Raw genomic sequence first — 24,181 nt, 5'->3', positions numbered from 1 at the left:
GAAAAGGGATATACATATATATATATATATATATATATATATATATATATATATATACACACACACACATACATATATATGTACATCCATAAATACAGGTTTCAATAAAATGAAAAAGATTTCAATGTTTTCAATAAAATTAAATTTGTAATTATAGATGAGTTCTATCAGTCCCTAAATCATCTTTCTTCCTTTTTTCCTTCCTTCTTTCCTTCCTTCCTTCCTTCCTTCCTTCCTTCCTTCCTTCCTTCCTTCCTTCCTTCCTCCTTCCTTCCTTCCTTCCTTCCTCCTTCCTTCCTTCCTTCCCCTCCTTCCTTCCTCCTTCTTTGTTTCATGGCTACAAAATGAAACTGCCTTGCTGAGAACAAAATGAGGTAAAATAATAGTCCTCAAAACTTCTTAGCTTTATGCATTTTTAGAAAACATTTTCTCAAAAAGCAAGCATGACACTGGAGGTGTCACATCACAGGAGTTTCCAGACACCCTGCAAAGATCATAAGGCAACCACAGTTTCCATAATAAGAGGAACCGTATATGGAGACCTGCTCTCCTTCCGCATTTGTGCCAGCAGGCTCTGTCCCTGTGGTTAATTCTGCTTTGTCTTCAACTCCAAGTGGGAGTGATAGTCTGTGTATTTGATACATTGTTAGCACAGCAGGGAAAGCCCATTTGGAAATAATGATATGTTTCAGGTATCAAAGAGAAAAGGGATATTTTGCAAAGAAACATTTTAACTTGAAAAACTTACAACTAAAATTTGGGTGGAGAAGACAAGTGAGGAAGGAAAGGGCATTAAGATGTATTGATTGCCACAAATGAGCACTACACTCAAATGATCTCAGTCCTGGCAATATCAATCTTCAGGTGAATATTATTAGTCCCATTTTACATATAATGAAAACAAGGCTAGACGGGTTAGGATAACTGGTCCAAGATGGTTTACTATGTAATAGTGAGTCTGACTTTTAATTAGCTCTTTTTGAGCGACCTTCTAACCCTGGTGTTGTTCTCTATCATAGGAATCAATACTGGCCAAGAATGAACACAGGGAAACAAAAAAGAAAACTTTAAGAATAAAGCATCTTTTGTTAAAATATGAACTTAGTTAAAATTTAAATACATGATAATGCGAAACATTTAATCCTGTCTTTTCATTTAAATATATAATTGTTGATCACCCTGCATATTTCAGGAAAATGCCTTTTTAAATAACAATGTTTGTATAAGGTTATACAAATGCTATAATAAAACTACACTAAGTCTAAGGAGATCAGTGATGGTAGTTTTACCTAGCCATTGTAAGTTGTTAAATTCATGATGTATCATAATGTATCATATATTCTTAATTAGGTAATAGAAACAATATGATGATTTAAAAACATTTATAAAACGTACTGTAATTAAACACTAATCAAACTGTAGTTAAGAAAATATCATTTTAAAATATGGAATTGAAATTCTGTTGGGTAAATAACAATATTTACTTAGACTTAGGATTCTCAGTGGTGAAAGTAGAAGTGTCTTTTACCACCACCCCTTCCTTTGCATTCCTAGAATGGGCTAGGGTGGGAAGTCAGCAATGAATTGCTTTAATGAATAAACTGAGAAATTTCACATTTCCTTGGCTCTTGGGAAGAAATATACAGGAATATATTGAAAAAAAATACATGAAAGATAGGGCAGACATTCCACTGAGATGATTAGATGACAGGGTTCAAAGAGAAAATATGTACAGAGAGAAAAATCATTGAGGCAAAGATAACTGAAAACCTTTTGTGAAAGGGAAAAGCTCATTACATTTTCAGTTGTTCACTTGCAGCAAGCATTATGCTGAAATTCTTCTCAATTTTCCCAGTCTTTAATAAAATTCAGCCAGGAATGGGATCAAGAAATGGCAATTCAATGCTAAAAAGTAGTTTACCAAGGTTTATGTTTAATAGACAGATGGTCAGAAAAGAAGAGAGCTGTTAGATGTTAGGAAAAAAATTCAGAATGCTAATGCAGAAGACAGGAAGCAGAATAAGACATAACTGGGAAAAATAAATTCCTTTAGAAAACAATAGTTTGCAAGGTGGTGTGTGTGTTGTGTGTGTGTGTGTGTGTGTGTGTGCATATGCTGAGGAAAGAACTGGTTGCTAGGTTTCCTGACATATAAAGGGGTCAGTAAAGACTTTTGGTTTGATTTTTACAAAAATGTTCATTCCATACATTTTAGGACACACAGGATTTAGAGGAGGCACAGAATTTGATACCTGAAATAAAACAAAAAAACAAAAAACAATGTTTCTAATTTAGAATATCAATTTCAATTCAGTTTTAAATGTTATATCCTGAGAATTAGAACCAAAAATTTTGATTTTAAACTAATTTATGCAGAGAATGACAGAAAGTTGAAACTGAAGTCTCATTTACTCATAATTTTCATATGACCTAGTTTTTTCATAGATTAGACAATAGGTTTATCCAGAGACCATCCGAATATTACAAAGACTCTCATTAGGTTGCAGTCACAACTGCGTAGACAGACAAGGATACAAGTTCAAGGTACTCTCAAATCTCAGTGGAAGAGGTTGGTTAGGGTTCCTCACTCAGTTTTTTGTTGTTGTTTTGTTTTGTGTTAACAAATAATTCAGGACAGGTCATTTTTCTTAAAACATAGTTCATTGAGAACTGATGAAGGATAATTATTCCAAGATGGGAAAATCTCAAAATTCTCCAGCTATCACATCTATCACAGAGTATATAAACTTTACTCTGTGATAGATGTGATAGCTGGATAATTTTGAGATATATATATATATATATATATATATATATATATATATATATATATATATATATATGCTGTGGAGTTAGTTATATGTATAGAACATCCTAGGTTAGAATACATATTACTCAAATATATTATAAATTCATTTTCTAGTGCATTACATGTTCCCACATTTTTAATATGTATATTAAATTCTAGAAACTATGTTTTTTTCTTTTGATACTGCCAAAATTATTATATGATATAGTCATTTTTGATAGATAGGTCATACTATTTTTAACTTCTCTGTTTTATGAAACAGTGAGTCTGTTATGAGTAATTCTGTTGATAAAGAAATATATTATCCTCAGATCTGAATTAATATTTTACCTCAGAAACTACATTTTAAATTTATAATAACATTTTAAAATGTGAGAATATGTAATTTCACACAGGGGTCCGATTTTAAATTCCATATGGATCACTAAAAAGTCATTTTAAAGTAACACTATTATGCCCAATGTGATAAGTAAAACCGACCAAACTTATGCAGTTAATAGGTATCAGAATCTGAATTTGAACACAGGCAGTCTGGCTCCAATGCTGTGCTATAATGATGGAAGCTGATGACACTGTCATAATAACAAAAATTAACACAAACCATGAATGCCCAAACTTTTTAGAGCTAAAAATGGGATAATGATAATAATAATATTTTTGTCTTAAACTCTTACCTGCTATTTAGTAGCCCTGACTCACTGCACATACCCCCCATGGAGTATCTCATGTGTGCTCAAGCATGTTTTTTTCCTCAGCTACCAGGTCTTGCCTCCAGAAATGTCTGCTGCTAGGGCTTCTCTGCCCACTTAACTGTGTAACCAGCTTTTTCCTTGCTGTTCCTCCCAGCGCAGTCTCCCAAGGGCTCTGGTGATCATACTAAGGCTAATAACTCCTGTCATGACCAAAGCCACTGTGGAGGCCTCCACTGCTGTGGAAAAGAGCAGAGTCGGATGTGCCAGGCATCCTATAAATGTAGAAATGCTTTCACGTCCTGTAAACTATGCTTAGTAAGCTTTCATATCCAGTCTTTATTAAAATGAAGAGATGGCGTTGAAATAAAATTAAGAATTAAGTAAATACTAAGAGAGAACTACAACATATAATTTCTTCATAACTTTTTTGTTTTTCCAGTTTACAACATTTTAGAACATTAAATCTCCTGTAGAAATGTCCCATTATGTATTTTCTCTCTCTCTCTCATTTAGGAACAAATCACTACTAGGATTCTATCTTTTATTGCATCAGTATGTGACACCAATTATTTTAACATTTTTAATATCAATGCATAGATTGAAAAATGAGGAGTCTGAAAAATACATGAAAATTGTATTCAACGTGAGATGTGAAATAAATATCATTTCTAGAAGAAAATACACTATTATATGTGGTGTAACCATAACAAAATTAAAACGTCAAAGTAAGGCTACAGAACATGCCATAACTTGGGGACTAAATTAGGTAACGTTTTACCTCAAAGCTACATTATTCACGACATAGTGGGGACCACCCAGTTCTTTGCTTGATCTACTGTTTACCAAGCACTGTGCTAGATTCTGGGTTTACAAAGAGGAATAAGCAGGGTTCCTGGAACGTAAGAGATAGAGAGATAGACAGTCACATAAATAGATGTTGTCCACCTAGTAACATAAGTGATATGGTAAAGATTTCACAGGATTCTTTGGAACACTTAGGGGTCAAGGGAGGCTTCTGTAGAAGGTGACAACTGAACTGAGCTGTAAAGAAGCAGAAAAGAAATGTCTGAACAGGTTCCCAGCAAGAAGAGACACCATGTACATAGTCACAGAGGCTTGAAAATTTTGATGAGATCAGGGAACAAAAACATTGTGTTATTTTTAGGGTTTAAAGTATTAGGTTGGTGCAAAAGTAATTGCATTTTTTGCAATTGTTTTTAACCTTTTAAACTGCAATTACTTTTGTCCCAACCTAATATTAGGCAGAGTGTGTGAAAGTAAGGATGGGGAGGCAGGTAAAAGCCTGATCACAAAATGTATGCATTAGTAAGGAGTTTGCTGTTATTGAGGTTATTAGTACAATTAAGAAGAGATTCTCAAAACACTTGTAAAATTGCTCAGGCAAGAGATGTTGAGAAGTCTGTATCATAAACCAATAGGTAAAAATATTTGTTTAATTCTAAGATTAAAAGCCACATTGATTTTAACAAGACAATTTTGATACATTTATGTCAAGATAATTTATAAAGAATGAGTTTTTCAAATCTTTGAAGACTTTTCTAAAAGTTCCATAGAATTAGAGTCTATAACCTCTGATTTATTTTAATCATAATAGCCCCACTATCATTCAACTCTACTTATTACTTTTCTCTCTAATTCTACATTCTGGATGTCCTGGCTTATTCCCAGTATCTGTAACTGGAAGTGTGTATGGGCAACTCCCCCAGGTTTGTGAACAGGGGTAGACTTAAGGGCTGGTGGCCTTTTCTCCATCTGGTCAACTCTACTACCTAAGCTGGTTATTTCATTCTTGAGTTCTTAATCTCCAGAAATTCTATTTGGTTCTTTTTTAAAATTTCAATCCCTTTCGTAAAATGCTCATGTTGTTCCTTGATTGTGTTTCTGAGTTCAATAAACTGCCTTTCTGTGTTTTCATGCATCTGGTTGAGTTTTTTCAGAAGTGCAATCTTGAATTCTCTGTCATTTAAGTCACATATTTCCAAATCTTTAAGTGCCTTTTCTGGAGACTTTTTACTTTCTTTTTGAGCTGTCTTGTTGTCTTGGTTATTCATGAAAATGACTGATTTATTATTTCTCTTCCTAGACATCTACAGGAGTGGCTTCTGCAACAGGTTGATAGGAAGAGGTCTTTCTTTTGTTTTCCAGTACTTGTTGGTAGAATGTTTTATTTTCTCTCCGACTGCAGCCTTTTTTTTCTCTCTCACATGCTATGTTTTCTCTGCACTATTCCAGCTTCTCACCCAATGGGGGGATTCCCTGGGAGATGGGCTTCTCCTCTGTTAATAGTTCGCCTGGGTCACAGGGCGCAGTGTCCATGTGGGTATACGGAGAGCTTTTGAAGTTCCAAAGCTCTTCCTGCACCAGATTCAGAGCCCATATGTTTCAGCACTTCTGTTTACTCCTGCAGGGATCCGCCCAGATAGGTGGGGCCAAGGGCGAGGTGAGTTGTGAGAGGTGGCCCAGAGCAATGGCGGCGGCCACCACCACAGCTGGTCCTGCTTCCACAGCTCCCTCCCCTTTGCCAGAACTAATTGGGCTGCGACTCTGTGTCTGTGGTCCACAGTTCTCAGAACAGCAAATATTCTGTTCTTTTGATCTGACACTGCTACTGTTCCGCTTCTAGCACCGGGCAGGTGGGGGCGGGGCGAGCTCTGGGAGGGTAGGGAGGGGGCGGCTAGTCTCAGTGCCTAAGGCTTCCATTCTCTGCTCGGCAGTGAGGGCTTAAACCACCATTTTCAGTCTTCCTCCCTCAGTCTTTTTTCCGAGGTGTCTGCCATGAGCGTTGGGTTCAGCCTATTATATGCTGCGCCCTCAGCCCTGTGGGAAGCGGAGCCCTAGCAGTCTGATTTCTTCCCTCTCCCGCAGCTGCAGTAGTTCCAGGATGCAGCGAGCTCGGAGCACTGAGCTAGGTCTGTGTCCTGTGCCCGCACGGCTCCTTCTTCGCGCACTTCTCCCTTCCCTCCTCCCCCGTCCGTGCGATTCGCCCACCTTTAGGTGAATTCAGTAGTGGACCTCTTCGTCTTGCCTGTCTGCTGTGCAGGGAGTCCTTTGTGGAGTTATTGTTGTTCGATTAGTTGTAAATTCCAGGGGAGCTTTACAGAGGCTCACCTCACGTCGCCATTTTGATCGAGTTAAGGATCCAGAAAGCAATTTTTGACAAAATATCAGTAAATGATATTACTATTATCTGAACAAATCTCTTTATTTTAAAGAGGAAGACATTAAATCTGAGGTGTAAAAGGATTTTCCAAGGTCATAGTCTCTTTAGTTACACAGTTCCAAAGAGTTCTCAGTTACTCATTCACTAAACAAATAGGTATTTACCATGAGTTAGTCTCGTTCTCAGTATTATCACTAAATATTTTCCAACAATTTCATGTAATTGCTTTTCTTTTAATGTGAGGCAGAAAGAACCAATAAACTGTGCCCCTTATCAACTATTTCAAGAAATGTAAACAAGATCACTATGCCTTTTTCAAGGAGCTAGAATATATAACATATGAAAGAAGACATGAAATGTCTGAAAATTTTCTGTTAAAGGTCCTTTTTGTTTAGTCATTTTGCTACCTTATTTGCTAGGTTTCCATTTTAGAAAAACAGGACACTTTCCCCAGAATGTCCCGAGTGAGTTGGGAGAGCTATGATTGTGTTATCAAAGACTCAAAATTTCTGACCTGTGTAATGGAAGGGTCAGAACTTCTCCTGTTTTGACTGACTGTAGGGACTAAATTGTGAGTCAAAGGTAACCTTTTGTTTTTGCCAGCTCTTGCTTTCCAAGCAGCAATGAGAGCTTGAGGTCCCAAATCATTAGAGGTTTGAAGCAGTGCAGCTATTAACAAATATTGCTTGGTATTACTTTGTGATGAAGAAAATAGCAATGACATCGTTTTGACCAGTCTGATCCTCCGAATTTTGAATTTTCCTCTCACTGAGGAAAATGGTGAACAAATGGAGAAAAAATGATATATGGTTCTCGTCTTCATGGAGCTTACTATCTAGTGGGGTTGGAAGAACAATAAAGAAGAAAATAAGCATAATTACAAGGATATAAAAATAATTATAAATCAGGTTATGTTTTCTGTCTGAAAGAAAAAGAGACTGTAAGGGAGAAAAATGGCATTTGAGCCAGGAGCCCCACTTCCCATCTCAGTGTGACAGAAGCCTATTTCAGATAGTGTGGCTAAGAAGATAGGTCTCCCTCTATTCCCAGCATGCAGTTTAGAGTATTAGCTTCTCCCGAGGACCAGGCAGTCACCAGTATTTTTATCACCTCCAGCCCTGTGTAAGAGAATCTCTATTCCAGACAAGCGCAGTAGAGCTCTAACCAGCTCTCACTCATAGGGTGGAAGCTCTACACAGGGAGGGCAAGTCAAGATTACTGGACCCTGATCACACTTGCACCAGTTCACCTGTAGGCAAATGTTCCATGCAGGGCAAGATGAGCTTAGAAAACTAGCAGCTACTGTCCCAGCCCAGCATCTTGCTCATAAATCTTGGATGTCACTCTAAAAAAATTCAGGCCACTTTCTTCACCTTCAACTCCAGAGCATTGGCACAGAGTTTCTGCCCAGGGTTGGGAGCAAGCTGTAAGAACAGAGATTTCCATAGTGCTCCCTAAGGTAAAAGGCTTAGTTTGGAACAGAGTATGGGGAGTTCAAACCTAAGGACACTGTCAAATAATGGATATTTTGGTGCTAAATAATTAAGGGGAGGCTGGTATTTGCATGATAGTCACAATTTCAAATGGTAGACCAGCTAGAGTTTTAATAGAGAGAATCCAGAAAAGAAACCTATAAAAGAAGGGTCCATCTGTAGTCAAACGAAGACTCAAAGACTATCTCTTCAAAGGGAACAAGGTTTAATTTTATTAGACTATGTAGCAATCTATGCCTCAGGGCATTGTAGAAAACCTTGGAGCAATCATTCACCATTTCAAGGAGTCTAAAAATTAGCTATGATACCAGTAAAGGCATACCAGGGAAATCATAAAAAACGGTAGTCAAAAAGAACCTAGGTACCACCACTGCAACATCAGATGATGCACACTATGGAGGAAATAGACTTCACTGAACTAGTCAAGCCAAGTCACTAAATAAATGAACAAAAACTAAGCAAACAACAGGGGAAGGATCAGTACCCAGAATTTCTACAATATATTTTCAAAAAGGTTTATTTTTCATCAGAAAATTACAAGAAACAGGAAAATGTAACCTATACAGAGTAACAAAGCAAACAATAGAAACTGCCTTAGGAAGCCCAGATTGAATTTAACAGACAAGAATTCAAAGCAACAATTACTACATATTCAAAGAATGAGAGGATACCATGCTGAAGCAATTGAAGGAAGGTATAATGACAATGTCTCATCCAATAGGAAATACTAATAAAGTGGTAGGAACCATAAAAAAGAACAATTGGAAATTCTGAGTTGGACAGTATAATAATCAAAACTTAAAAAAAAAAAATCTTCAAAAGCATTCAGTAATAAACTGGACTTATCAGAAGAAAGAATCAGTGAACCTGAAGTTAAACCAATACAGATTACATAATCTGAAAAAGAGAGTAATAAAGAATAAAGCAAAACTAATGGAGTCTGAGAGAAATGTGAGACAGCTTTAAACTCACAGACATAAGCATAATGAAAGTAACAGGAGGAAAGAGAAAAAATGGTAGAACAAATATTCAAAGAAATAATGACAAAACTTAAATTTGATTAAAAAAAAAAAAAGAATTACACATCCAAGAATATCTACCAACTCCAAGTAGGATAAAAGAAAAGAAATCTACATATAGATAATATATTCAAAATGTTGAAAACCAAAGGCAAAGATAAATTGTTAAAAGAGAACTCCAATAATGTGACAGTTGACTTCTCACCAGAAACAATGGAAACTAGATGAAGGTAATGAATGAGATGTCATATTCAAAGTACTGAAATTAAAATTTAAAAAGACAACAAAATATCTCACATCCTGCAAAATAATCTGTCAAAAAAGAACACATAATTAGGATATCCCCAAGTAAAGAAACAGAGAATTTGTTTCTAGTAGAGATGACTTACAGGAAATACTAAAACAAACAAACAAACAAAAACAAAACACTTTTTCAGTGTACAAACAAGTAGTACCAGATACTAATTCAAATCTCCATCCCCAAACACACAAAAACATTAGTAAAGGTGATTATATAGTTAAATATAAAATATAGTATAATTGCATATTTCTTCACCTTTCTTCTGTTGGCTAATTTTAAAAGAAATTATGTAAACCAATATGTATATAATTGTATTGCTTGTCTATGACACATAGAAATGTTACATATTTGACAACACACAGAGGAGGCTGCAGAGGAAAAGCTGCACTGAATTAGTAAAATTACATTTAATGATAAAACTACAGGAAGATATAAAAGAACAGGCTATAGTAAGTGAGATTAATAGAATACACACTTTAAATATATACTTGTCTGTTCTTCTCTCAGCTTACGTAAAGGATATAAAACTATACAGCATGAATCCAACAATGCATTTTTGGGTTTCTAATATATATAGACCTAATATGTATTACAATAAAAGCATAAAAAAGGAGAGGATGAGATAGAGATATAGGAATAACATTTTATATCTTACTGAAATTAAGTTAGTATAAGCCAGAGGTAGATTCTAACTTACAATGTCTGTTATAAGCCCCAGGCCAAACACTGCTAAATCTTTTTTTAAATATAGTGAAAAAAAGAACACGACAATTAAAATGTTACATCAGAAAGTATTTAGTTAATAAAACTTAAAGCAATAAAGTACTTTCTCACTAAAATCGGCAATAAAAGAGAAGATCTCATTAATGAGTTTACAGAAATATTAAAGTTTATAAGGTAATACTGTAAACAACTATACACCAATGTATTAGATAATTTAGCTGAAATGTAAAAATCCTGTGAAGACACAAACTGCTGCAACTCACTGAGGAAGAAACAGAAAATTTGGATGTAGCTAAAACATGTAAAAAGATTAGTTAATAATTTAAAAACCATCAACAACTACAAAAAAAAAAACAAAACCAAAAAACAAACCAAAAAAAAAACAACTCAGGCTCAAATGGTCCCATGGGTAAATTCTACCACCATTTTATGAATTAACATCACCTCCTCACAAACTCTTTGAGAAAATAGTAGAGAAGTGAGAACTTCCCAACTCATTCTATGAGTCCAGAACTATTCTGATTGAGAACAAGACGCTGTTAAAAAAAAAAAAAAAAAAAAAATGTATTGACCAATATTACTTAGAAATACAGACACAAAATTCCCCAACAAACTATAAGCACACAGAATCAAGCAACATATAAAATATATGCGACATCATGACCGTTTGTGATATATTTCAGGAATGCAAGATTGGTTTAACATTCTAAAAACAATCAATGTAATAGACCAGGTTAATAAAATAAATGACCAAAGTACATAATCATTTCAATAAATGCAGAACAAGCACTTAATAAAATTTAATACTTTTTCATCATAAGTACATTCCTCAAAAAAAGCAAGAAGGAGATTTCCTGAACGTCACAAAAAATATCTACACAAATCCCATAGCCAACATCTTACTGATTGGTAAAATGCCTAATGCTTTCCTGCCCAAGATAATGAACAAACAGGGATGCCTAATCTTGTCTCTTCTATTTGATTATTGTACTGGAAGTTCTAGCCAAAGCAATTAGACAATAAAAAGAAATAAAATGCAAGTATATTGAAAAGGAGGAAGTAAAACTATCTCTATTTTAGACACCATGATTTTATATATAGAAAATCCTAAACTATCCACTCAAAGCAAACTGTTACACAAATCAGCAAGTTTGTAGAATATAAGATCAAAACACAAAATCAGCTGTATTTCTAAACACTACCCAGAAACATTTCATAAATTAAATTAAAAAACAACTCCATCCACAATAGCATTAAAAAAATGAAATGCTTAAGAATAAATTTAACAAAACATGAAAGACTCTTACATGAATAATTATAAAAAATATTGAAAGAAAGAAGATCTAAATGGATGATAATACATCTCATGTTTATGGATTGGGATACTTAATATTGTTAAAATGGGGATAATCCCTAATCTACAGATTTAGTATAATATCTCTCATAATCTCACCTATCTATTTTGCAGAATTTGATGCTCATCCTACAATGGAAAGCTAAGCAAGGGATCCTAAGGAACCAAAACAATGCTGACAAAGAAAAGTCAAATTGGAGGAATTGCACATCACCATTTCAAAACTTCCTGTGGAACTACAGTAATTAAAACATTGTTATACTATCATAAGAATATACATACACATTCATGTAATAGAAATGAGAGTCTAAAACAAATCCTTCTACTTATGATCAACTGATTTTTTACAAGGGTATAAAAGCAATCAGTGGAGGAAAAAAATAGCCTTTTCAACATTGTTGATTATATTGCCAGTTCTGTATTTCATATCTCCATGACCATATTGTGTCTACTAATTTGCTCTTTCTAATCCCTTCACCTTTTCCCCCCTCCCATCCCCCCTCCCATCTAGCAACCAACATTTTTTTCTATATCCCTTAGTCTATTTCTGTTTTGTTTGCTCATTTATCCTGTTCTTTAGATTCTACATATAAGTGAGATCATATGGTATTTTGTCTTTCTCATTCTGATATATTTCACTTAGTATAATGTTCTCAAGGTCCATCCATGTTGTTGCAAATGGTCACTTCATAGACTGTGTAGATGCATGACCAATGCACTGTACAACTGAAGCTGAAGTAGAATAATAATGTATGTCAACTATAAGTAAATATATACATATATACACATATGTGTGTGTGTGTGTGTGTGTGTGTGTGTGTGTATTCATGTGATGTGGAGTACAGCATAAGGAAGATAGTCACTGGTATTGTAATAGTTATATAAGATGTCAGAGGGTAGTAGCTTAGGGGAAGGAGGTTATCACTTTGTGAGGAGTGTAAATGTCTAACTATTATGTTGCTTTGTACACCTGAAATTAATAATAAAAACAAGAATGCTCAAGAAACAATAAAAAAAAAGAAAAAAAATAGCCTGTTCAAGAAATGAAACTACCACATATTCACATGCAAGTAAGTGAAGTATGACTTCTTTCTTACATCATATACAATTATTAACTCAAAATGGATCATAGAAAATAATGTAAGAGCTAAAATTATAAAAAAAAATTCTTAGAAGAAAATAGGAATAAATTTTTGTGACCTTAATTAAGCAAATTCTTCTTAAAACACCAAAAGCACAAGTAACAAGAAAAAAAAAATACAACACATAAGTTGGACATCAACATAATATAAAAAAGGAAAACCTTAATTATACAAATGATACTATAAATAAAAATATGAGAAAAGCACCCACAGAACAGGAGAAAATATATATTTTTTTAAAGACTTTTATTGGGGAAGGGGAACAGGACTTTATTGGGGAACAGTGTGTACTTCCAGGACTTTTTTCCAAGTCAAGTTGTTGTCCTTTTAATCTTAGTTGTGGAGGGTGCTGTTCAGCTTCAAGTTGTTCTTTCAGTCTTAGTTGTGGAGGGCGCAGCTCAGCTCCAGGTCCAGTTGCCATTGCTAGTTGCAGGGGGCACAGCCCACCATCCCTTGCGGGAGTCGAACCAGCAACCTTGTGATTGAGAGGACACGCTCCAACCAACTGAGCCATCCGGGAGCTCAGCGGCAGCCAAGCTCAAGGTGCCGTGTTCAATTTTAGTTGCAGGGGGCGCTGCCCACCATCCCTTGCGGGGAGTCGAGGAATTGTACTGGCAATCTTGTGGTTGAGAGCCCGTGCTCCAACCAACTGAGCCATCCAGGAGGCAGCTTAGCTCAAGGTGCCATGTTCAATCTTAGTTGCAGGGGGCAGAGACCACCATCCCTTGCGGGACTCGAGGAATTGAACTGGCAAAGGTTGCCAACCTTGTGGTTGAGAGCCCACTGGCCCATGTGGGAATCGAACAAGCAGCCTTCGAAGTTAGGAGCACGGAGCTCTAACTGCCTGAGCCACCGGGCCGGCCCCAGGAGAAAATATTTGAAAATCATATATCTGATAAGGAACTTGTATCCAGAATATATGAAGAACTTTTACAACTCAATAAAAAAAAAAATAATTCAATTAAAAATGGGCAAAAGATTTAAATACACATTTCTCTAAAGAAGACATACAAATAACCAACACACACATGCAAAGTTACCTAAATCATAAGCCACTTAGATAACGCAAATCAAAACCAAAATGATATAGCACTTCATACGCAGTCTGGTGATTATAATTGGAAAAACCAACCAACAAACTAACTAACCAAATAAAGAAACAGGTAACCCTTGTTAGAAAGGAAGTGGAGAAATTGGAGACCATATATTGCCAATTTGAGTGTGAAACGGTACAACAACTTTGGAAAATAATTTGGCTGTTTCTTAAATTGATAAACATGAGTAGAGTTATCATAAGACCCAGCAGTTTCACTCAAAATAAATGAAAACATATATTCACATAAAAACACAGATGTCCATAGGAGCATTATTCATAATAGCCAAAAGTGGAAACAACCCAAACATCTATCAACTGATGAGTGGAGAAACAAAATGTAGTATATCCCAACTATGCAACGTTATTCAGCAATAAAAATGGATGAAGTACTAACACACAGTAGCACAAATGGGTAACCTTGAAAACATTATGCTAAGTGAAATGAACTAGTCACAAAAACCAACATATTGTACAATTTCATTTACATGAAAAGTCCAGAATAGGTAAATCTATAGAGAAAGAAAGTGGGTTGTGGTGCCTGTCCCAGAGTAGGTGGTGGGCGGGAATGATTGCTCGTATGATTTCTTTTTTGGAGGTGAATTGAAAGTTCTAAAATTAGATTGTGGTGATGGCTGTACAAGTCTGTGAATATATTAAAAACTATTCATTGTAAACTGTAAATGCATGCAGTGTCTTGCATATAAAGTATATCTCAATGAGTCTGTTAAAATAACATAGCTTTTAAGCATCAGTTTGTTCTGCTGATGGACATTTTATTGTATGAAATAAAAATTAAAGCACAGCCAATATTGTCTTGGATTGTGTATGAATCTAGTTTCATTTGGATATAATTTATAAGTTCATGTAAACAGACCAAGTTAATGTAAATAGAATATTTTTATAATAAAAAATTATATAGGAGAATTAAGTCAAATCCTTCATTTCTATGAATAAGATTATTAAATTATTGCGGTCAATGCTCCCACTAGAAATTAATAGAAAAGCTGGATAAAATATCAAAACCTCCTCTCAAAAGCACTATAGAAGTGATAAGACGGTAAGAAATTGCCAGAAAAATAAGTGAAGTAGAACCCAGTGGAGAAATAAACACACAAAAGCTAGTTTTGCCATAAGTGTATTATCAATACCTCAGGAACTTGGACATGAATCTTGACCCCTAAGCAAGGTGTGCATGTGGAAATCACAGCTCTTGCATGCTCAATTGAAAGTCTCATAGGATACCCTCCATCCACAAAGAATATATTGAAAAAAGATTTGCCAGAGAAAAGCCACAGGTAACCTCAGCCTTGCCAACAACTCAGGGGAAATAGCCACCTTCACCTAAAGCCTCAGATAAACTCTACAGATTATTTCAAAAGAAATAGGGAAGATGATGTAAAAAGCCATTAAGAAAATGGGGAAGACTAGACTGAATCCTCTTTTGTTGGATACTGGACTAGAATTAAAAATACTTGCATAAACTTAGAATGAGAGCCAGAGAGAAAAAGGGAAGGGAGGGGAGGCGAGGGAACCAGAAGGGTGGGAGAGAAGAATGTATTAGATACATACATTTTCTAGCTCAGGTTACTGAGAGGGCTTAGAAGTAATGACTTCCAGTAGAAAACAACATACCTAACTCCCAGCTATGTGTTCTTATAGCAAGTACAAGACCATATTGGATAATGGCTGATTCAAGAGCTAAGGATAGAAGAGGAAAGATGAGCCTGCAATATCATAGGCCAAGACAGTAAGGAAATGCCTAAAGAATTAAGGGACATGTCAGAAATAAATAGAAGCCAGCTTGAAGAGTCACCTGCTGGACAAGTTCTAGGCATGTTTAGCAACAAATATAACAATGATATTTAATATAAAATATTGGATAAAAATGAAAATCAATGAATACATATTAATAAAAATATGTAAATGAGTAAATAAATGGTAGATAAGAAAATTGCCTTTTTTTATAGTATGATGCAAACCATTAAATGAAGAATGATTTTGGAATCAGGAAAAACACCATTTCACAAACATCACAGTAATAATTGATTCAGACCAGAATTATTAATAGATATTAAAATAAGTGGATGAAAGTTTAATGAAAAACAAGATTTTAGGTGGTCTTGAACTATTTCCCCACAAAATCCTTACAAAGGGAACCATACACAGTTTACAGTAAAGAATCCTAGTAGACATCACTTTTACTATGTAATCAAAGTTAACATAAGAAGTGATGGGACAAACTAGCATCGTGTGCCTCTTGATATGATGCATTTACAAGGACATCCCATCATTTTCATGATCCTTGTGAAAAATTTGGAAATATATCAAAATAAAGAATTTCTGCTTAAAAAATGATTTAATTAGCAGATGATGAACATAAAAAAAAAATTATCCAAGACCAACAAGGCATCAATATCTACAGTTGCATGTTAAATATAGTAGTGAGTAGCCACATACGGCTATATAAATTTTAACCTAAATTCATTAAAATATATTCAGGTTAATATTCATTTCTGAAGTCACACCAGCCACATGTTATGTGTTCAGCAGCCATCTATGGTTAGCAGTCATAGTATTTAATAGCTCATTTATTGAATATTTTCAGTATTACAAAAATTTCTGTTGGACATAAGAAGCATCAAGTAACATGGTATTAGAACCTCAGGAAAGAATTTGACATTTCTCTAAACTAAGTTCTAATTGTAGTTTTCCTACTGATCTTTTGTATTGTACATACTTAAAATAGGGTTAAATCCTAAAGGAGCCATATAAGTTTGCATTTTTTAAAATCATACAACAAAGTCCTGCTGTGTCAATAATTTCCAAAACAGAAGATCTTTGGATATCCAAGACCACCCACTGGTCAAGTACAAAGATGTAATAGACTCTCAATAATTTCTTATAGACTGGGGGAATGGATGCATGACTGTGATGTGGATAAGAGAGAGACAAACTGCATAATTAACTGGCAAAGCCCCATACACTTTGATGTATTTATAGGTCATTGACATGAGAGAAGCTGCATAACAGCCCTACATAGTATAACGGATCCTTGATTGACTTTGTATTCTTGAAACTGCTTATTTTTCTAGTATGGTAAGATTGAAAAACTGAGGTTTCTCTCCAGTTAAGTGTAGCTGTCAGTGGTAAAAGTTTAGAAAGAATTATCAAATGTTACAGCAAGGAATTCAGGGTTCCATTTACATTCATAGAATTATCCCGAAATCTGAAAATGATGGAATATTTTCAGTGGGAAGTGAAACTGTTTCCAAAACTATATTCTTTCCAATCCCCTAAGCATCTTTTCGCTATTGTGGTGATGTTGTTTTGTGTTTAATGAAGCCAACTTCACATACAAAGATATTCCTTTTCTTTAGATGTGGGAGCTACAAAGCCAACTGGAGACTATTTCAATCGGTGTGTTTCAAATCGGAATCACACTGATTCAGTATCAGTGCATCAGATCACCTGTCAAAGAGCAGATTCTGATTCATTAAGTCTGGGCTGGGGCCTGAGATAAACACTTTCTAAGAAATTCTCAAGTAACACCAATGCTACTGAAATTTAATTTGAGTGGAAATTTTAAATCACTCAAACGTCTAATGTTTCAAATATTTTTATTGTTTTATTCCAAAAGGGCTTGAAAATAACACAAAAACATCAATTTCTTGTCTGAAACTTTTGATAGCACAACCAACAATCAGCTCCATCCAGAAAAAGAGCAATTAAATCAAATAATCAGGTGATATTTATTCTAAAATTTTAAAAGTATAGCACAGTAAAAAAAAAATTAAAAATTAATGGTAATTCGGAAAATAAAAAAAATAGGTATTATTAGCATTAATATTAAACATTAAGTTGAATACAAGTTTACAAGTTTGTCAATAATATATATACACAAATAGCCAGGTTTGTAAATAGCTGGTGTTGCACCTTTAAAGGAAAATCTGGCTTTTCTCCTCTTCACTTTTAAAACCAAATATCCTCTATAGCTCTTTTTCATTCTGAAAGTAGCTTTCAAAAACGTATGAAATATACCAACTTTTTCTCTCAGTATATTCTGGATATTATAAAATATACTTTGTTGCAGAGCTTTATTCTAGCAGAATAACTGTATTTTTGCTTCTTTAGCCCCTAACTTATTCCTACAATGGAGGCCACTTTTAAAGAAAATTATATTTTATTGTGTCATGTAAGTTTTTCAGTAGTATTTGGTAAAAATTATAGCCATTTCTCCACCCAAGCTGGATTCCATCATCTTATAAAATGCTTTATTCTGATGGAAATCTTTTTAGTTCTTTAAACAACCAATTTAGTTCTTTAGGAGAAGATGGAAGGTGACTCACCATGAAATATTGATATTAAAGTTTTGGTGACTAGATACTGCAAGGAACTCTCAAGTGGGTACTAACAGTTTTCTTTTTAAATTCAGTTCACCATTGCTAAACTGCCAGATGGATCATAGTTATGTGACTACTTACTAAATAAAACAGCAGTCCTATCTTAGCATTTTACAACATCACTGCAGCACACATATTCCTTACTTTAATCACCTCACAAGGAAGGAGATCTGAGTAAAATGATAAAATATTCAGGTAAACACCAATGTATTAAGTTCTATCATTAATCATACTGTGTTTCCCTCAAAATAAGACCAGGCCTTATACCGTATTTCCCCCCAAATAAGACTGGGTCTTATATTAATTTTTTCTCCAAAAGATGCATTAAGGCATATTTTCAGGGGATGTCTTATTTTTTCATGTACAACGATCTACATTTATTCAAATATAGTCATGTCATCTTTTCTGGAACATCGTCATAATGTACTAAATGCGTCTGTCTGGCTGACGATCTTAACTGGGGCTTGTTTTCGGGATAGGTCTTATTTTCGGGGAAACACAGTAGTAACAATTAAAACTTGGAACCAATACCGTGTCAAAAAAATCCTCAGACTTCACCCCTGAAGAAAATATGTCTGTTTAGATAGATTCTAAATATGTTACATATAGAATTATAATATATCTATATATCATATAATTATATACATAATTATTGTAGAATTAATGACTTCAAATTCCAGGCTACCCATTATTTTTGCAACCAAGTATCCCTTTATGAAAAAAATTACTATCACTAAATTTTGTTTTTTAGGCAGTACAAAGTATATTGTGATGGCTAAGTGTATAGGATGTACAATTAATAAAATTTAGAAAAGGAAATTTTATTTGAGTCTAATATTTGTTTCATTCTTCTTTAAGAAACACAGTTTTAATGACTTCAGATTGGATTTCCTATTTTACAGGTCCACTGCTTCGTTCAATAATACATATTTCCATAAGAATAAAAATAAATGCAATTTATTGATAATAAACTTTTAGACTCAAATTGTAAGTAATGAGGGCAAGGCATTATTGTATTAGGTTGGTGCAAAAGTAATTGCATTGTTTGCAATTTTTTTTTTTTTAACCTTTTAAACCGCAATCACTTTTGCGTCAACCTAATAGTTCCAGAACACGACATATATCTATTAAATTCTAAATATGTACAAGTAAAGTTGATGGGAGCTGACAAATAGAGAAAAGGAGAAGTGGAATGGACCTGATTTGCTCATTTTACACAGCATGAAGTCAAGAGAAACTGTAAAAATTGATGTATTGGAAAATAAAGTATAGTATTTAAAAATATAAAAGTAACCAAAAGTTGAAGTATAAATACTGAAATAAATAGTGAAAAATTTGGGAGAAAAGCCATAATTCCTTATTTCCATAAAGGAAAATTTAGGCAGAATTGACAAATCAAGACCTACTTATGTAAGATACTATTTAGAATTGTGATCATCTAATAATGAACAAATGAAAGGGTAGAGAGTTATTGTTTGTGGAGATAAAATAGGGATATGAAAAGGTGACCTTATTTTTTGCCTAATATTATCAGCTTCTGTTTAACTTTATTTTTTAATTTTTGTTACCATGTTAAAATTATATTCAAATAAGAAACAAATCATTGTCATAGGTATATTTGTTGATCAATATTATTTTGAATTTCACTTTCTTTTGGGAAATGAAATTTCCAAACAATGTCACTGAGACAAAATGAGAAATTTAAATATTTATATATTTAAACATGTATATACTCAAATTTATATAAGTATATACACAAATTATGTACGTTTGTGTGTATAAAATGTGCACACACAGATTATTATACATTCATTATCAGGAGACATTTATCATAGCATTTTCATGGAGTAGACTATCACTTAGTCATACAAAGGAACAAACTACAAACTTACTAAACAATCTGGATGAATCTGGCATAAATGATATTGAGTAAAAGACAGTTGAGCACATATTAGTAAATATCTGATTTAAGCATATGAACATCTAAAGCATGCAAAACGAATCCAATTATTGGTTGCGTGAAGTGGATGGTTAGGAGTCAGTGGGAAGACTGACTGCAAAGGAATATGAGTAAATTTCCTGGAGAGAGATTAATATTCTATATTAAAATTGGAGTGACAGTCACACAGGTGTATGCATTTGTCAAATGTCACAAACAGTTAAAATATGTATTATTGAATTACATCATAAAAATGGTGGCATGAGGGGAGCCGCTTGAAATCTTCACTGGAATTTATAACAAATTGAACAACTATAATCCACAAAGGTCTCAAGGTGCAGCAGACAGGCAAAACTAAGAGACATGTAACTGAAATCACCTAAAGGTGGGCAAATTGGGCAAGCAGGGGAGGAGGGAAGTGGCAAGTGTGGAAATGCGGGTCCCATGGACACAGGAGCAGACCAGAGCTTAGAGTTCCGAGCTCACTGCATTCCAGAGCTGCCGTAGCCACAGGAGAGGGAAGAACTCGGACTGCTAGGGCTCCGCTTGTAGCCAACAGTTCTTCCTGAGGGATCAAGCATATAACACACTGAAACCAATGCTCATGGCAGAGACCTCGGAGCAAAGACTGAGGGAAGAAGGGTGAAAGCGGAAGTTTTAGCCCTCACTGCCAAGCAGAGAATGGAAGGCTTAGGCACAGAGACTAGCCGCCCCCTCCCCATCTTCCCAGAGCTCATCCCACTCACACCCTCCCAGTGCAAGAAGCAGAGAAGTAGCAGTGTCAGATCAAAAGAACAGAATTTTGGCAGTTCTGAGAACTGTGGCCTGCAGCCATGGACTCGCAGCACAACTAGTTCGGCGAAGGAGAGGGAGCTGTGGAAGCAGGACTGGCTGTGCTGGTGGTCACTGCCATTGCTCTGGGCCACCACTCACAACCCACCCTGCCCCTGCCCCCACCTATCTGGACAGATCCCTACAGGAGTAAATGGAGCCACTGAAATACACAGGCTCTGAATTTGGTGCAGGAAGAGCTTTGAAACTTCAGAAGCTCTCCAAATCCCCCCACAGAAGCAGTGCCCTGTGACCCAGGTGAACTGTTCATAGATGAGAAGCCCACCTTTCAGGGAATCCCCCCATTGTGTGAGAAGCCGGAACAGTGCAGAGAAAATATAACACTACAGTGTGAGAGAGAATAAAAGTCTGCAGTTGGAGAGAAAATAAAAAATTAACAACACCTATAGGAAAACAAAAGAAAGACCTCTTTCTATCAACCTGTGGCAGAACCCACTCCTGTAGATGCTTAGGAAGAGAAATAATAATTCATAAATTGCCAACGATAACCAAGGTAACAAGACAGCTCATAAAGAAATTGAAAAGTCTCCAGAAAATAAACTTAAAGACATGGAAATAAGTGACTTGAATGACAGAGAATTCAAGATTGCAGTTCTGAAAAAACTCAATGAGATGCAAGAAAACACAGAAAGTTTAATGAACTCAGAAACACAATCAAAGAACAAATGAACATTTTACCAAAGAAATTGAAATTGTAAAAAAGAACCAAATAGAATTTCTGGAGATTAAGAACTCATTAAAAGAAATGAAGAATGAAACAGGCAGCTTAGGTAGTAGAGTTCACCAGACGGAGGAAATAATCAGTGACATCAAAGATAGAAATCTGGAAATGACCCAGATGGAAGAAGAGAGAGACTTGAGACTTAAAAGAAATGAAAAAACTCTACAAGAACTTTCTGACTCCATCAGAAAGAGCAATATAAGAATAATGGGCATAGCAGAAGGAGAAGAAAGAGAGAAGGGAACAGAGAATATATTCAAACAAATAGTCAATGAGAACTTCCCAAACTTGTGGAGAGAACTGGATCCTCAAAAAAAGCAGCAAATAGGACACCCAATTACCTCAATCCCAGCAGGCCTTCTCCAAGCCTCATTGAATAAAGCTGTCAAAAATTAATGACAAAGAAAGAATCCTCAAGGCAGCCAGTGAAAAGACGATGGTAACTTACAAAGGAAAACCCATTAGATTATCATCAGATTTTTCAGGAGAAACTCTACAAGCCAGGAGGGAGTGGAATCAAAGTTTCAAACTATTGAAAGAGAGAAATTATGAGCCAAGAATGATATATCCAGCAAAGATGTCCTTTAGATATGAAGGAGGAATAAAGACCTTTCCAGACATACAGAAGCTGAGGGAATTTTCTAACACACGACCTGCACTACAAGAAATGTTGAAGGGGGCTATTTGACCAGGATCAATAGGGATAATTTGTGACAACCAAAAGATAAAATGGGGGAAAGTAAGGCCTGAATTGGAATATGGGAATGGAAAAAGTAAGCATGCTGAAGAAAATGGAATACTCTAAATATCAAACTTTCTTTTACATAAACTTAATGGTAACAACTCAAAAAACATCCAGAACTGAAACATATAATGTAATAAAAGAAGAAACAGAGGGAAAACTCATAGAATACCACCACACAGAAATAATAGACAGCAACAAAAAGGCAAAGAAATAATGGAGACACCGTCTTACCAGAAAACCAAAGCTAGAATGACAGGAAATCCTCACATATCAATAATCACCCTAAATGTAAATGGACTGAACTAACCAATAAAAAGGCACAGAGTAGCAGATTGGATCAAAAAACTAAACCCAACCATATGCTGTCTCCAACAGACACATCTCAGCTACAGGAACAAACATAGACTCAAAGTGAAAGGGTGGAAATGGACACTCCAAGCAAATGGTATCCAGAGAAAAGTAGGTGTACGTATAATGATATCAGATGAAACAGACTTCAGGATAAACAAGGTAACAAGAGACAAAGATGGGCATTTCATAATGATAAAGGGGACTATACAACAAGAAGATATAATAGTCACCGATATTTATGCCCCAAATCAGGGAGCACCGAAATATACCAAGCAACTACTAACAGAACTAAAGGGAAAAATTGACCAAAACACAATTATATTAGGGGACCTAAATACATCATTCACAGCTATGGATAGATCTTCCAAACAGAAATAAATAAAGATATATCAGCCCTAAATGACACATTAGATGAAATGGACATAATTGACATTTATAGAGCACTTCATCCTAGAACATCAGACTATACATTCTTTTCTAGTGCACATGGAACATTCTCAATGATAGACCATATGTTGGGACATAAAAGTAGCCTTAGCAAATTTAAGAAGATTGAAATCATACCAAGCATATTCTCTGATCACAAGGCTTTGAAATTGAATATAAACTGCAAAAAGAAAGCAGGATAAACCACAAATATGTGGAGTTTAAACAATATATTTTTAAAGAATGACTGAGTCAAAGAAGAAATAAGGAGAGATCAAAAGACACATAGAAACAAATGAGAATGATAATACATCTTACCAAAATTTTTGGATGCAACAAAGGCAGTTTTAAGAGGGGAATTTATATCATTACAAGCCTATCTCAAAAAAGAAGAAAAATCCCAGATAAATAACCTCACATTACACCTTAAAGAACTAGAAAAAGAAGAACAAATGAAACCCAAAGTCAGCAGAAGGAAGGAAATAATAAAAATCAGAGCAGAACTGAATGAAATAGAGAACAAAAAGACAATAGAAAAAATTAATGAGACAAAGAGCTGGTTCTTTGAAAAGATTAATAAAATTGACAAACCATTGGCTAGACTCACTAAGATAAAAAGAGAAAAGATACTAACAAACAAAATCAGAAATCAAAAAGGGAAAGTTATGACTGATGCCACAGTAATACAAAGGATCATTCAAGAATACTATAAAGGACTATATGCCACCAAATTCAATAACCTAGAAGAAACTGACAAGTTCTTAGAAACATAGCCTTCCTAGGCTGAACCATGAAGAACTGGAAAATCTAAATAGACCAATCACCAGTAAGGAAATTGAATCAGTCATCTAAAATCTTCTCAAAAGCAAAAGTCTGGGACCAGATGGCTTCACTACTAAATTCCACCAAACCTTCAAAGAGGATCTAATACCTGTCC

General features: G+C 34.9%; 1 protein-coding gene across 1 annotated transcript in view; it reads right to left on the bottom strand.

Moving 5' to 3' along the window:
- ZNF804A (zinc finger protein 804A) overlaps positions 1–24,181 on the bottom strand; it is a 261,665-nt gene that overhangs the window by 50,304 nt on the left and 187,180 nt on the right. The window lies entirely within an intron of this gene.

The sequence above is a fragment of the Rhinolophus sinicus genome, chromosome 17 (assembly GCF_057876585.1).
Source record: "Rhinolophus sinicus isolate RSI-liver-muscle chromosome 17, RSI-T2T, whole genome shotgun sequence".
NCBI lineage: Eukaryota > Metazoa > Chordata > Mammalia > Chiroptera > Rhinolophidae > Rhinolophus > Rhinolophus sinicus.
This window is presented reverse-complemented; position numbering and strand designations above follow the sequence as displayed.